At 58.6% G+C, this 13,201-nt stretch overlaps 22 non-coding genes across 22 annotated transcripts; all 22 read left to right on the forward strand.

Moving 5' to 3' along the window:
- The first annotated feature begins 244 nt into the window (after positions 1 to 244).
- Positions 245 to 363, forward strand: LOC133671874 (5S ribosomal RNA). The gene has a single exon (XR_009834484.1). It is a non-coding gene; the product is annotated as a 5S ribosomal RNA (ribosomal RNA).
- Positions 364 to 837: 474 nt separating this feature from the next.
- Positions 838 to 956, forward strand: LOC133672055 (5S ribosomal RNA). Its single transcript, XR_009834656.1, has one exon. It is a non-coding gene; the product is annotated as a 5S ribosomal RNA (ribosomal RNA).
- A 475-nt stretch (positions 957 to 1,431) lies between these two features.
- On the forward strand, positions 1,432 to 1,550 carry LOC133672089 (5S ribosomal RNA). The gene has a single exon (XR_009834690.1). It is a non-coding gene; the product is annotated as a 5S ribosomal RNA (ribosomal RNA).
- A 474-nt stretch (positions 1,551 to 2,024) lies between these two features.
- On the forward strand, positions 2,025 to 2,143 carry LOC133671875 (5S ribosomal RNA). The gene has a single exon (XR_009834485.1). It is a non-coding gene; the product is annotated as a 5S ribosomal RNA (ribosomal RNA).
- A 473-nt stretch (positions 2,144 to 2,616) lies between these two features.
- LOC133672099 (5S ribosomal RNA) lies at positions 2,617 to 2,735 on the forward strand. The gene has a single exon (XR_009834701.1). It is a non-coding gene; the product is annotated as a 5S ribosomal RNA (ribosomal RNA).
- A 473-nt stretch (positions 2,736 to 3,208) lies between these two features.
- LOC133672193 (5S ribosomal RNA) lies at positions 3,209 to 3,327 on the forward strand. The gene has a single exon (XR_009834790.1). It is a non-coding gene; the product is annotated as a 5S ribosomal RNA (ribosomal RNA).
- A 474-nt stretch (positions 3,328 to 3,801) lies between these two features.
- Positions 3,802 to 3,920, forward strand: LOC133671876 (5S ribosomal RNA). The gene has a single exon (XR_009834486.1). It is a non-coding gene; the product is annotated as a 5S ribosomal RNA (ribosomal RNA).
- A 474-nt stretch (positions 3,921 to 4,394) lies between these two features.
- On the forward strand, positions 4,395 to 4,513 carry LOC133672057 (5S ribosomal RNA). The gene has a single exon (XR_009834658.1). It is a non-coding gene; the product is annotated as a 5S ribosomal RNA (ribosomal RNA).
- Positions 4,514 to 4,988: 475 nt separating this feature from the next.
- On the forward strand, positions 4,989 to 5,107 carry LOC133672090 (5S ribosomal RNA). Its single transcript, XR_009834692.1, has one exon. It is a non-coding gene; the product is annotated as a 5S ribosomal RNA (ribosomal RNA).
- A 474-nt stretch (positions 5,108 to 5,581) lies between these two features.
- LOC133671877 (5S ribosomal RNA) lies at positions 5,582 to 5,700 on the forward strand. Its single transcript, XR_009834487.1, has one exon. It is a non-coding gene; the product is annotated as a 5S ribosomal RNA (ribosomal RNA).
- Positions 5,701 to 6,173: 473 nt separating this feature from the next.
- On the forward strand, positions 6,174 to 6,292 carry LOC133672100 (5S ribosomal RNA). The gene has a single exon (XR_009834702.1). It is a non-coding gene; the product is annotated as a 5S ribosomal RNA (ribosomal RNA).
- Positions 6,293 to 6,765: 473 nt separating this feature from the next.
- On the forward strand, positions 6,766 to 6,884 carry LOC133672194 (5S ribosomal RNA). Its single transcript, XR_009834791.1, has one exon. It is a non-coding gene; the product is annotated as a 5S ribosomal RNA (ribosomal RNA).
- A 474-nt stretch (positions 6,885 to 7,358) lies between these two features.
- On the forward strand, positions 7,359 to 7,477 carry LOC133671878 (5S ribosomal RNA). The gene has a single exon (XR_009834488.1). It is a non-coding gene; the product is annotated as a 5S ribosomal RNA (ribosomal RNA).
- A 474-nt stretch (positions 7,478 to 7,951) lies between these two features.
- On the forward strand, positions 7,952 to 8,070 carry LOC133672058 (5S ribosomal RNA). The gene has a single exon (XR_009834659.1). It is a non-coding gene; the product is annotated as a 5S ribosomal RNA (ribosomal RNA).
- A 475-nt stretch (positions 8,071 to 8,545) lies between these two features.
- Positions 8,546 to 8,664, forward strand: LOC133672091 (5S ribosomal RNA). The gene has a single exon (XR_009834693.1). It is a non-coding gene; the product is annotated as a 5S ribosomal RNA (ribosomal RNA).
- A 474-nt stretch (positions 8,665 to 9,138) lies between these two features.
- On the forward strand, positions 9,139 to 9,257 carry LOC133672059 (5S ribosomal RNA). The gene has a single exon (XR_009834660.1). It is a non-coding gene; the product is annotated as a 5S ribosomal RNA (ribosomal RNA).
- A 475-nt stretch (positions 9,258 to 9,732) lies between these two features.
- On the forward strand, positions 9,733 to 9,851 carry LOC133672093 (5S ribosomal RNA). The gene has a single exon (XR_009834695.1). It is a non-coding gene; the product is annotated as a 5S ribosomal RNA (ribosomal RNA).
- A 474-nt stretch (positions 9,852 to 10,325) lies between these two features.
- LOC133672179 (5S ribosomal RNA) lies at positions 10,326 to 10,444 on the forward strand. The gene has a single exon (XR_009834777.1). It is a non-coding gene; the product is annotated as a 5S ribosomal RNA (ribosomal RNA).
- A 474-nt stretch (positions 10,445 to 10,918) lies between these two features.
- LOC133671879 (5S ribosomal RNA) lies at positions 10,919 to 11,037 on the forward strand. The gene has a single exon (XR_009834489.1). It is a non-coding gene; the product is annotated as a 5S ribosomal RNA (ribosomal RNA).
- A 474-nt stretch (positions 11,038 to 11,511) lies between these two features.
- LOC133671972 (5S ribosomal RNA) lies at positions 11,512 to 11,630 on the forward strand. The gene has a single exon (XR_009834577.1). It is a non-coding gene; the product is annotated as a 5S ribosomal RNA (ribosomal RNA).
- A 474-nt stretch (positions 11,631 to 12,104) lies between these two features.
- LOC133671944 (5S ribosomal RNA) lies at positions 12,105 to 12,223 on the forward strand. Its single transcript, XR_009834550.1, has one exon. It is a non-coding gene; the product is annotated as a 5S ribosomal RNA (ribosomal RNA).
- A 474-nt stretch (positions 12,224 to 12,697) lies between these two features.
- On the forward strand, positions 12,698 to 12,816 carry LOC133672006 (5S ribosomal RNA). Its single transcript, XR_009834609.1, has one exon. It is a non-coding gene; the product is annotated as a 5S ribosomal RNA (ribosomal RNA).
- The last annotated feature ends 385 nt before the right edge of the window (positions 12,817 to 13,201 follow it).

Here is a 13,201-nt window from a genome sequence, read left to right on the forward strand (position 1 = left end):
TATAAGGGAATCAGACTCCGGAAGCTCCTGTAAAAATCTGGGCGCGATCCGACGGTTGGATCGCGAGTTATGGCCCTTTTGAGCCGGTGTTCCTGCGCGGCTCGGACCGGCCCGCTTCGGGGTCCCGGTCATGCTTCCCAAAACCGGCGATTGTCGGACCGCCTCGACGCGTCCCATCGCTCTGCCATCCTCCTCGCGCGGCTCCTTCGAAGCGGTTATAGGAAGTGCCCGTTCATGGACTCCCGGGTGCGATCATACCAGCACTAATGCACCGGATCCCATCAGAACTCCGCAGTTAAACGTGCTTGGGCGAGAGTAGTACTAGGCTGGGTGACCTCCTGGGAAGTCCTCGTGTTGCACCCCATCTTTTTGCTAGTTCCCCGACCCTTCTTTTTTTGGTCTCCTGCTCCCCTTCCCGTTATTTCCTCACCTTTCCTTTCCCGCACGTCGTCCCGTGCCCCCCGGGAGGAGGGGCGCGGTGAGTCGCCTGAGATGAGAAAGAGACAGGGCAGAAGAGTGAAAGGCCCGTGGCTCCGGGGCGATGACGTCATGATTTAAAGATCCGGCGGTCTGCGTAGCGATTCCATTGCTACTATAAGGGAATCGGACTGCGGAAGCTCCTGTAAAAATCTGGGTGCGATCCGACGGTTGGATCGCGAGTTATGGCCCTTTTGAGCCGGTGTTCCTCCGCGGTTCGGACCGGCCTGCTTCGGGGTCCCGGTCATGCTTCCCAAAACCGGCGATTGGCGGACCGCCTCGACGCGTCCCATCGCTCTGCCCTCCTCCTCGCGCGGCTCCTTCGAAGCGGTTATAGGAAGTGCCCGTTCATGGACTCACGGGTACGATCATACCAGCACTAATGCACCGGATCCCATCAGAACTCCGCAGTTAAACGTGCTTGGGCGAGAGTAGTACTAGGCTGGGTGACCTCCTGGGAAGTCCTCGTGTTGCACCCCATCTTTTTGCTAGTTCCCCGACCCTTCTTTTTTTGATCTCCTGCTCCCCTTCCCGTTATTTCCTCACCTTTTCTTTCCTGGATGGTGTCCCGTGCCCCCCGAGAGGTGGGGCGCGGTGAGTCGCCCGAGAGGAGAAAAGGAAAGGGTAGAAGAGTGAAAGGCCCCTGGGTCCGGGGCGATGACGTCATGATCTAAAGAACCGGCGGTCTGCGTAGCGATTCCATTGCTACTATAAGGGAATCGGACTGCGGAAGCTCCTGTAAAAATCTGGGCGCGATCCGACGGTTGGATCGCGAGTTATGGCCCTTTTGAGCCGGTGTTCCTCCGCGGTTCGGACCGGCCTGCTTCGGGGTCCCGGTCAGGCTTCCCAAAACCGGCGATTGTCGGACCGCCTCGACGCGTCCCATCGCTCTGCCATCCTCCTCGCGCGGCTCCTTCGAAGCGGTTATAGGAAGTGCCCGTTCATAGGCCTCACGGGTGCGATCATACCAGCACTAATGCACCGGATCCCATCAGAACTCCGCAGTTAAACATGCTTGGGCGAGAGTAGTACTAGGCTGGGTGATCTCCTGGGAAGTCCTCGTGTTGCACCCCATCTTTTTGCTAGTTCCCCGACCCTTCTTTTTTTGGTCTCCTGCTCCCCTTCCCGTTATTTCCTCACCTTTCCTTTCCCGCACGTCGTCCCGTGCCCCCCGGGAGGAGGGGCGCGGTGAGTCGCCCGAGATGAGAAAAAGACAGGGCAGAAGAGTGAAAGGCCCGTGGCTCCGGGGCGATGACGTCATGATTTAAAGATCCGGCGGTCTGCGTAGCGATTCCATTGCTACTATAAGGGAATCGGACTTCGGAAGCTCCTGTAAAAATCTGGGCGCGATCCGACGGTTGGATCGCGAGTTATGGCCCTTTTGAGCCGGTGCTCCTGCGCGGTTCGGACCGGCCTGCTTCGGGGTCCCGGTAATGCTTCCCAAAACCGGCGATTGGCGGACCGCCTCGACGCGTCCCATCGCTCTGCCATCCTCCTCGCGCGGCTCCTTCGAAGCGGTTATAGGAAGTGCCCGTTCATGGACTCCCGGGTGCGATCATACCAGCACTAATGCACCGGATCCCATCAGAACTCCGCAGTTAAACGTGCTTGGGCGAGAGTAGTACTAGGCTGGGTGACCTCCTGGGAAGTCCTCGTGTTGCACCCCATCTTTTTGCTAGTTCCCCGACCCTTCTTTTTTTGGTCTCCTGCTCCCCTTCCCGTTATTTCCTCACCTTTCCTTTCCCGCACGTCGTCCCGTGCCCCCCGGGAGGAGGGGCGCGGTGAGTCACCCGAGATGAGAAAGAGACAGGGCAGAAGAGTGAAAGGCCCGTGGCTCCGGGGCGATGACGTCATGATTTAAAGATCCGGCGGTCTGCGTAGCGATTCCATGGCTACTATAAGGGAATCGGACTCCGGAAGCTCCTGTAAAAATCTGGGCGCGATCCGACGGTCGGATCCCGGGTTATGGCCCTTTTGAGCCGGTGTTCCTCCGCGGCTCAGACCGGCCCGCTTCAGGGTCCCGATCAGGCTTCCCAAAATCAGGGATTGTCCGACCGCCTCGACGCGTGCCATCGCTCTGCCATCCTCCTCGCGCGGCTCGTTCGAAGCGCTTATAGGAAGTGCGCGTTCAGGTCTCACGGGTGCGTTCATACCAGCACTAATGCACCGGATCCCATCAGAACTCCGCAGTTAAACATGCTTGGGCGAGAGTAGTACTAGGCTGGGTGACCTCTTGGGAAGTCCTCGTGTTGCACCCCATCTTTTTGCTAGTTCCCCGACCCTTCTTTTTTTGGTCTCCTGCTCCCCTTCCCGTTATTTCCTCACCTTTCCTTTCCCGCACGGTGGCCGATGCCCCCCGGGAGGAGGGGCGCGGTGAGTCGCCCGAGATGAGAAAGAGACAGGGCAGAAGAGTGAAAGGCCCGTGGCTCCGGGGCGATGACGTCATGATTTAAAGATCCGACGGTCTGCGTAGCGATTCCATTGCTACTATAAGGGAATCGGACTCCGGAAGCTCCTGTAAAAATCTGGGCGCGATCCGACGGTCCGATCCCGGGTTATGGCCCTTTTGAGCCGGTGTTCCTCCGCGGCTAAGACCGGCCCGTTTCGGGGTCCCGGTCAGGCTTCCCAAAATCAGGGATTGTCGGACCGCCTCGACGCCTGCCATCGCTCTGCCCTCCTCCTCGCGCGGCTCGTTCGAATCGCTTATAGGAAGTGCGCGTTCAGGCCTCACGGGTGCGTTCATACCAGCACTAATGCACCAGATCCCATCAGAACTCCGCAGTTAAACGTTCTTGGGAGAGAGTAGTACTAGGCTGGGTGTCCTCCTGGGAAGTCCTCGTGTTGCACCCCATCTTTTTGCTAGTTCCCCGACCCTTCTTTTTTTGGTCTCCTGCTCCCCTTCCCGTTATTTCCTCACCTTTCCTTTCCCGCACGCCGTCCCGTGCCCCCCGGGAGGAGGGGCGCGGTGAGTCGCCCGAGATGAGAAAGAGACAGGGCAGAAGAGTGAAAGGCCCGTGGCTCCGGGGCGATGACGTCATGATTTAAAGATCCGGCGGTCTGCGTAGCGATTCCATGGCTACTATAAGGGAATCAGACTCCGGAAGCTCCTGTAAAAATCTGGGCGCGATCCGACGGTTGGATCGCGAGTTATGGCCCTTTTGAGCCGGTGTTCCTGCGCGGCTCGGACCGGCCCGCTTCGGGGTCCCGGTCATGCTTCCCAAAACCGGCGATTGTCGGACCGCCTCGACGCGTCCCATCGCTCTGCCATCCTCCTCGCGCGGCTCCTTCGAAGCGGTTATAGGAAGTGCCCGTTCATGGACTCCCGGGTGCGATCATACCAGCACTAATGCACCGGATCCCATCAGAACTCCGCAGTTAAACGTGCTTGGGCGAGAGTAGTACTAGGCTGGGTGACCTCCTGGGAAGTCCTCGTGTTGCACCCCATCTTTTTGCTAGTTCCCCGACCCTTCTTTTTTTGGTCTCCTGCTCCCCTTCCCGTTATTTCCTCACCTTTCCTTTCCCGCACGTCGTCCCGTGCCCCCCGGGAGGAGGGGCGCGGTGAGTCGCCTGAGATGAGAAAGAGACAGGGCAGAAGAGTGAAAGGCCCGTGGCTCCGGGGCGATGACGTCATGATTTAAAGATCCGGCGGTCTGCGTAGCGATTCCATTGCTACTATAAGGGAATCGGACTGCGGAAGCTCCTGTAAAAATCTGGGTGCGATCCGACGGTTGGATCGCGAGTTATGGCCCTTTTGAGCCGGTGTTCCTCCGCGGTTCGGACCGGCCTGCTTCGGGGTCCCGGTCATGCTTCCCAAAACCGGCGATTGGCGGACCGCCTCGACGCGTCCCATCGCTCTGCCCTCCTCCTCGCGCGGCTCCTTCGAAGCGGTTATAGGAAGTGCCCGTTCATGGACTCACGGGTACGATCATACCAGCACTAATGCACCGGATCCCATCAGAACTCCGCAGTTAAACGTGCTTGGGCGAGAGTAGTACTAGGCTGGGTGACCTCCTGGGAAGTCCTCGTGTTGCACCCCATCTTTTTGCTAGTTCCCCGACCCTTCTTTTTTTGATCTCCTGCTCCCCTTCCCGTTATTTCCTCACCTTTTCTTTCCTGGATGGTGTCCCGTGCCCCCCGAGAGGTGGGGCGCGGTGAGTCGCCCGAGAGGAGAAAAGGAAAGGGTAGAAGAGTGAAAGGCCCCTGGGTCCGGGGCGATGACGTCATGATCTAAAGAACCGGCGGTCTGCGTAGCGATTCCATTGCTACTATAAGGGAATCGGACTGCGGAAGCTCCTGTAAAAATCTGGGCGCGATCCGACGGTTGGATCGCGAGTTATGGCCCTTTTGAGCCGGTGTTCCTCCGCGGTTCGGACCGGCCTGCTTCGGGGTCCCGGTCAGGCTTCCCAAAACCGGCGATTGTCGGACCGCCTCGACGCGTCCCATCGCTCTGCCATCCTCCTCGCGCGGCTCCTTCGAAGCGGTTATAGGAAGTGCCCGTTCATAGGCCTCACGGGTGCGATCATACCAGCACTAATGCACCGGATCCCATCAGAACTCCGCAGTTAAACATGCTTGGGCGAGAGTAGTACTAGGCTGGGTGATCTCCTGGGAAGTCCTCGTGTTGCACCCCATCTTTTTGCTAGTTCCCCGACCCTTCTTTTTTTGGTCTCCTGCTCCCCTTCCCGTTATTTCCTCACCTTTCCTTTCCCGCACGTCGTCCCGTGCCCCCCGGGAGGAGGGGCGCGGTGAGTCGCCCGAGATGAGAAAAAGACAGGGCAGAAGAGTGAAAGGCCCGTGGCTCCGGGGCGATGACGTCATGATTTAAAGATCCGGCGGTCTGCGTAGCGATTCCATTGCTACTATAAGGGAATCGGACTTCGGAAGCTCCTGTAAAAATCTGGGCGCGATCCGACGGTTGGATCGCGAGTTATGGCCCTTTTGAGCCGGTGCTCCTGCGCGGTTCGGACCGGCCTGCTTCGGGGTCCCGGTAATGCTTCCCAAAACCGGCGATTGGCGGACCGCCTCGACGCGTCCCATCGCTCTGCCATCCTCCTCGCGCGGCTCCTTCGAAGCGGTTATAGGAAGTGCCCGTTCATGGACTCCCGGGTGCGATCATACCAGCACTAATGCACCGGATCCCATCAGAACTCCGCAGTTAAACGTGCTTGGGCGAGAGTAGTACTAGGCTGGGTGACCTCCTGGGAAGTCCTCGTGTTGCACCCCATCTTTTTGCTAGTTCCCCGACCCTTCTTTTTTTGGTCTCCTGCTCCCCTTCCCGTTATTTCCTCACCTTTCCTTTCCCGCACGTCGTCCCGTGCCCCCCGGGAGGAGGGGCGCGGTGAGTCACCCGAGATGAGAAAGAGACAGGGCAGAAGAGTGAAAGGCCCGTGGCTCCGGGGCGATGACGTCATGATTTAAAGATCCGGCGGTCTGCGTAGCGATTCCATGGCTACTATAAGGGAATCGGACTCCGGAAGCTCCTGTAAAAATCTGGGCGCGATCCGACGGTCGGATCCCGGGTTATGGCCCTTTTGAGCCGGTGTTCCTCCGCGGCTCAGACCGGCCCGCTTCAGGGTCCCGATCAGGCTTCCCAAAATCAGGGATTGTCCGACCGCCTCGACGCGTGCCATCGCTCTGCCATCCTCCTCGCGCGGCTCGTTCGAAGCGCTTATAGGAAGTGCGCGTTCAGGTCTCACGGGTGCGTTCATACCAGCACTAATGCACCGGATCCCATCAGAACTCCGCAGTTAAACATGCTTGGGCGAGAGTAGTACTAGGCTGGGTGACCTCTTGGGAAGTCCTCGTGTTGCACCCCATCTTTTTGCTAGTTCCCCGACCCTTCTTTTTTTGGTCTCCTGCTCCCCTTCCCGTTATTTCCTCACCTTTCCTTTCCCGCACGGTGGCCGATGCCCCCCGGGAGGAGGGGCGCGGTGAGTCGCCCGAGATGAGAAAGAGACAGGGCAGAAGAGTGAAAGGCCCGTGGCTCCGGGGCGATGACGTCATGATTTAAAGATCCGACGGTCTGCGTAGCGATTCCATTGCTACTATAAGGGAATCGGACTCCGGAAGCTCCTGTAAAAATCTGGGCGCGATCCGACGGTCCGATCCCGGGTTATGGCCCTTTTGAGCCGGTGTTCCTCCGCGGCTAAGACCGGCCCGTTTCGGGGTCCCGGTCAGGCTTCCCAAAATCAGGGATTGTCGGACCGCCTCGACGCCTGCCATCGCTCTGCCCTCCTCCTCGCGCGGCTCGTTCGAATCGCTTATAGGAAGTGCGCGTTCAGGCCTCACGGGTGCGTTCATACCAGCACTAATGCACCAGATCCCATCAGAACTCCGCAGTTAAACGTTCTTGGGAGAGAGTAGTACTAGGCTGGGTGTCCTCCTGGGAAGTCCTCGTGTTGCACCCCATCTTTTTGCTAGTTCCCCGACCCTTCTTTTTTTGGTCTCCTGCTCCCCTTCCCGTTATTTCCTCACCTTTCCTTTCCCGCACGCCGTCCCGTGCCCCCCGGGAGGAGGGGCGCGGTGAGTCGCCCGAGATGAGAAAGAGACAGGGCAGAAGAGTGAAAGGCCCGTGGCTCCGGGGCGATGACGTCATGATTTAAAGATCCGGCGGTCTGCGTAGCGATTCCATGGCTACTATAAGGGAATCAGACTCCGGAAGCTCCTGTAAAAATCTGGGCGCGATCCGACGGTTGGATCGCGAGTTATGGCCCTTTTGAGCCGGTGTTCCTGCGCGGCTCGGACCGGCCCGCTTCGGGGTCCCGGTCATGCTTCCCAAAACCGGCGATTGTCGGACCGCCTCGACGCGTCCCATCGCTCTGCCATCCTCCTCGCGCGGCTCCTTCGAAGCGGTTATAGGAAGTGCCCGTTCATGGACTCCCGGGTGCGATCATACCAGCACTAATGCACCGGATCCCATCAGAACTCCGCAGTTAAACGTGCTTGGGCGAGAGTAGTACTAGGCTGGGTGACCTCCTGGGAAGTCCTCGTGTTGCACCCCATCTTTTTGCTAGTTCCCCGACCCTTCTTTTTTTGGTCTCCTGCTCCCCTTCCCGTTATTTCCTCACCTTTCCTTTCCCGCACGTCGTCCCGTGCCCCCCGGGAGGAGGGGCGCGGTGAGTCGCCTGAGATGAGAAAGAGACAGGGCAGAAGAGTGAAAGGCCCGTGGCTCCGGGGCGATGACGTCATGATTTAAAGATCCGGCGGTCTGCGTAGCGATTCCATTGCTACTATAAGGGAATCGGACTGCGGAAGCTCCTGTAAAAATCTGGGTGCGATCCGACGGTTGGATCGCGAGTTATGGCCCTTTTGAGCCGGTGTTCCTCCGCGGTTCGGACCGGCCTGCTTCGGGGTCCCGGTCATGCTTCCCAAAACCGGCGATTGTCGGACCGCCTCGACGCGTCCCATCGCTCTGCCCTCCTCCTCGCGCGGCTCCTTCGAAGCGGTTATAGGAAGTGCCCGTTCATGGACTCACGGGTACGATCATACCAGCACTAATGCACCGGATCCCATCAGAACTCCGCAGTTAAACGTGCTTGGGCGAGAGTAGTACTAGGCTGGGTGACCTCCTGGGAAGTCCTCGTGTTGCACCCCATCTTTTTGCTAGTTCCCCGACCCTTCTTTTTTTGATCTCCTGCTCCCCTTCCCGTTATTTCCTCACCTTTTCTTTCCTGGATGGTGTCCCGTGCCCCCCGAGAGGTGGGGCGCGGTGAGTCGCCCGAGAGGAGAAAAGGAAAGGGTAGAAGAGTGAAAGGCCCCTGGGTCCGGGGCGATGACGTCATGATCTAAAGAACCGGCGGTCTGCGTAGCGATTCCATTGCTACTATAAGGGAATCGGACTGCGGAAGCTCCTGTCAAAATCTGGGCGCGATCCGACGGTTGGATCGCGAGTTATGGCCCTTTTGAGCCGGTGTTCCTCCGCGGTTCGGACCGGCCTGCTTCGGGGTCCCGGTCAGGCTTCCCAAAACCGGCGATTGTCGGACCGCCTCGACGCGTCCCATCGCTCTGCCATCCTCCTCGCGCGGCTCCTTCGAAGCGGTTATAGGAAGTGCCCGTTCATAGGCCTCACGGGTGCGATCATACCAGCACTAATGCACCGGATCCCATCAGAACTCCGCAGTTAAACATGCTTGGGCGAGAGTAGTACTAGGCTGGGTGATCTCCTGGGAAGTCCTCGTGTTGCACCCCATCTTTTTGCTAGTTCCCCGACCCTTCTTTTTTTGGTCTCCTGCTCCCCTTCCCGTTATTTCCTCACCTTTCCTTTCCCGCACGTCGTCCCGTGCCCCCCGGGAGGAGGGGCGCGGTGAGTCGCCCGAGATGAGAAAAAGACAGGGCAGAAGAGTGAAAGGCCCGTGGCTCCGGGGCGATGACGTCATGATTTAAAGATCCGGCGGTCTGCGTAGCGATTCCATTGCTACTATAAGGGAATCGGACTTCGGAAGCTCCTGTAAAAATCTGGGCGCGATCCGACGGTTGGATCGCGAGTTATGGCCCTTTTGAGCCGGTGTTCCTCCGCGGTTCGGACCGGCCTGCTTCGGGGTCCCGGTCATGCTTCCCAAAACCGGCGATTGTCGGACCGCCTCGACGCGTCCCATCGCTCTGCCCTCCTCCTCGCGCGGCTCCTTCGAAGCGCTTATAGGAAGTGCCCGTTCATGGACTCACGGGTACGATCATACCAGCACTAATGCACCGGATCCCATCAGAACTCCGCAGTTAAACGTGCTTGGGCGAGAGTAGTACTAGGCTGGGTGACCTCCTGGGAAGTCCTCGTGTTGCACCCCATCTTTTTGCTAGTTCCCCGACCCTTCTTTTTTTGATCTCCTGCTCCCCTTCCCGTTATTTCCTCACCTTTTCTTTCCTGGATGGTGTCCCGTGCCCCCCGAGAGGTGGGGCGCGGTGAGTCGCCCGAGAGGAGAAAAGGAAAGGGTAGAAGAGTGAAAGGCCCCTGGGTCCGGGGCGATGACGTCATGATCTAAAGAACCGGCGGTCTGCGTAGCGATTCCATTGCTACTATAAGGGAATCGGACTGCGGAAGCTCCTGTAAAAATCTGGGCGCGATCCGACGGTTGGATCGCGAGTTATGGCCCTTTTGAGCCGGTGTTCCTCCGCGGTTCGGACCGGCCTGCTTCGGGGTCCCGGTCAGGCTTCCCAAAACCGGCGATTGTCGGACCGCCTCGACGCGTCCCATCGCTCTGCCATCCTCCTCGCGCTGCTCCTTCGAAGCGGTTATAGGAAGTGCCCGTTCATAGGCCTCACGGGTGCGATCATACCAGCACTAATGCACCGGATCCCATCAGAACTCCGCAGTTAAACATGCTTGGGCGAGAGTAGTACTAGGCTGGGTGATCTCCTGGGAAGTCCTCGTGTTGCACCCCATCTTTTTGCTAGTTCCCCGACCCTTCTTTTTTTGGTCTCCTACTCCCCTTCCCGTTATTTCCTCACCTTTCCTTTCCCGCACGTCGTCCCGTGCCCCCCGGGAGGAGGGGCGCGGTGAGTCGCCCGAGATGAGAAAAAGACAGGGCAGAAGAGTGAAAGGCCCGTGGCTCCGGGGCGATGACGTCATGATTTAAAGATCCGGCGGTCTGCGTAGCGATTCCATTGCTACTATAAGGGAATCGGACTTCGGAAGCTCCTGTAAAAATCTGGGCGCGATCCGACGGTTGGATCGCGAGTTATGGCCCTTTTGAGCCGGTGTTCCTTCGCGGTTCGGACCGGCCTGCTTCGGGGTCCCGGTAATGCTTCCCAAAACCGGCGATTGGCGGACCGCCTCGACGCGTCCCATCGCTCTGCCATCCTCCTCGCGCGGCTCCTTCGAAGCGGTTATAGGAAGTGCCCGTTCATGGACTCACGGGTACGATCATACCAGCACTAATGCACCGGATCCCATCACAACTCCGCAGTTAAACGTGCTTGGGCGAGAGTAGTACTAGGCTGGGTGACCTCCGGGGAAGTCCTCGTGTTGCACCCCATCTTTTTGCTAGTTCCCCGACCCTTCTTTTTTTGGTCTCCTGCTCCCCTTCCCGTTATTTCCTCACCTTTCCTTTCCTAGATGGTGTCCCGCGCCCCCCGAGAGGTGGGGCGCGGTGAGTCACCCGAGAGGAGAAAGGGAAAGGGTAGAAGAGTGAAAGGCCCCTGGGTCCGGGGCGATGACGTCATGATCTAAAGAACCGGCGGTCTGCGTAGCGATTCCATTGCTACTATAAGGGAATCGGACTTCGGAAGCTCCTGTAAAAATCTGGGCGCGATCCGACGGTTGGATCGCGAGTCATGGCCCTTTTGAGCCGGTGTTCCTCCGCTGTTCGGACCGGCCTGCTTCGGGGTCCCGGTCAGGCTTCCCAAAACCGGCGATTGTCGGACCGCCTCGACGCGTCCCATCGCTCTGCCATCCTCCTCGCGCGGCTCCTTCGAAGCGGTTATAGGAAGTGCCGGTTCATGGACTCACGGGTGCGATCATACCAGCACTAATGCACCGGATCCCATCAGAACTCCGCAGTTAAACGTGCTTGGGCGAGAGTAGTACTAGGCTGGGTGACCTCCTGGGAAGTCCTCGTGTTGCACCCCATCTTTTTGCTAGTTCCCCGACCCTTCTTTTTTTGGTCTCCTGCTCCCCTTCCCGTTATTTCCTCACCTTTCCTTTCCCGCACGTCGTCCCGTGCCCCCCGGGAGGAGGGGCGCGGTGAGTCGCCCGAGATGAGAAAAAGACAGGGCAGAAGAGTGAAAGGCCCGTGGCTCCGGGGCGATGACGTCATGATTTAAAGATCCGGCGGTCTGCGTAGCGATTCCATTGCTACTATAAGGGAATCGGACTTCGGAAGCTCCTGTAAAAATCTGGGCGCGATCCGACGGTTGGAACGCGAGTTATGGCCCTTTTGAGCCGGTGTTCCTGCGCGGTTCGGACCGGCCTACTTCGGGGTCCCGGTCAGGCTTCCCAAAACCGGCGATTGTCGGACCGCCTCGACGCGTCCCATCGCTCTGTCATCCTCCTCGCGTGGCTCCTTCGAAGCGGTTATAGGAAGTGCCCGTTCATGGACTCACGGGTGCGATCATACCAGCACTAATGCACCGGATCCCATCAGAACTTCGTAGTTAAACGTGCTTGGGCGAGAGTAGTACTAGGATGGGTGACCTCCTGGGAAGTCCTCGTGTTGCACCCCATCTTTTTGCTAGTTCCCCGACCCTTCTTTTTTTGATCTCCTGCTCCCCTTCCCGTTATTTCCTCACCTTTTCTTTCCTGGATGGTGTCCCGTGCCCCCCGAGAGGTGGGGCGCGGTGAGTCTCCCGAGAGGAGAAAAGGAAAGGGTAGAAGAGTGAAAGGCCCCTGGGTCCGGGGCGATGACGTCATGATCTAAAGAACCGGCGGTCTGCGTAGCGATTCCATTGCTACTATAAGGGAATCGGACTTCGGAAGCTCCTGTAAAAATCTGGGCGCGATCCGACGGTTGGAACGCGAGTTATGGCCCTTTGGAGCCGGTGTTCCTGCGCGGTTCGGACCGGCCTGCTTCGGGGTCCCGGTCAGGCTTTCCAAAACCGGCGATTGTCGGACCGCCTCGACGCGTCCCATCGCTCTGTCATCCTCCTCGCGCGGCTCCTTCGAAGCGGTTATAGGAAGTGCCCGTTCATGGACTCACGGGTGCGATCATACCAGCACTAATGCACCGGATCCCATCAGAACTTCGCAGTTAAACGTGCTTGGGCGAGAGTAGTACTAGGATGGGTGACCTCCTGGGAAGTCCTCGTGTTGCACCCCATCTTTTTGCTAGTTCCCCGACCCTTCTTTTTTTGATCTCCTGCTCCCCTTCCCGTTATTTCCTCACCTTTTCTTTCCTGGATGGTGTCCCGTGCCCCCCGAGAGGTGGGGCGCGGTGAGTCGCCCGAGAGGAGAAAAGGAAAGGGTAGAAGAGTGAAAGGCCCCTGGGTCCGGGGCGATGACGTCATGATCTAAAGAACCGGAGGTCTGCGTAGCGATTCCATTGCTACTATAAGGGAATCGGATTGCGGAAGCTCCTGTAAAAATCTGGGCGCGATCCGACGGTTGGATCGCGAGTTATGGCCCTTTTGAGCCGGTGTTCCTCCGCGGTTCGGACCGGCTTGCTTCGGGGTCCCGGTCAGGCTTCCCAAAACCGGCGATTGTCGGACCGCCTCGACGCGTCCCATCGCTTTGCCATCCTCCTCGCGCGGCTCCTTCGAAGCGGTTATAGGAAGTGCCCGTTCATGGACTCACGAGTGCGATCATACCAGCACTAATGCACCGGATCCCATCAGAACTCCGCAGTTAAACGTGCTTGGGCGAGAGTAGTACTAGGCTGGGTGACCTCCTGGGAAGTCCTCGTGTTGCACCCCATCTTTTTGCTAGTTCCCCGACCCTTCTTTTTTTGGTCTCCTGCTCCCCTTCCCGTTATTTCCTCACCTTTCCTTTCCCGCACGTCGTCCCGTGCCCCCCGGGAGGAGGGCGCGGTGAGTCGCCCGAGATGAGAAAGAGACAGGGCAGAAGAGTGAAAGGCCCGTGGCTCCGGGGCGATGACGTCATGATTTAAAGATCCGGCGGTCTGCGTAGCGATTCCATTGCTACTATAAGGGAATCGGACTTCGGAAGCTCCTGTAAAAATCTGGGCGCGATCCGACGGTTGGATCGCGAGTCATGGCCCTTTTGAGCCGGTGTTCCTCCGCGGTTCGGACCGGCCTGCTTCGGGGTCCCGGTCAGGCTTCCCAAAACCGGCGATTGTCG

The sequence above is a fragment of the Populus nigra genome, chromosome 13 (genome assembly GCF_951802175.1).
Source record: "Populus nigra chromosome 13, ddPopNigr1.1, whole genome shotgun sequence".
Taxonomy (NCBI): domain Eukaryota; kingdom Viridiplantae; phylum Streptophyta; class Magnoliopsida; order Malpighiales; family Salicaceae; genus Populus; species Populus nigra.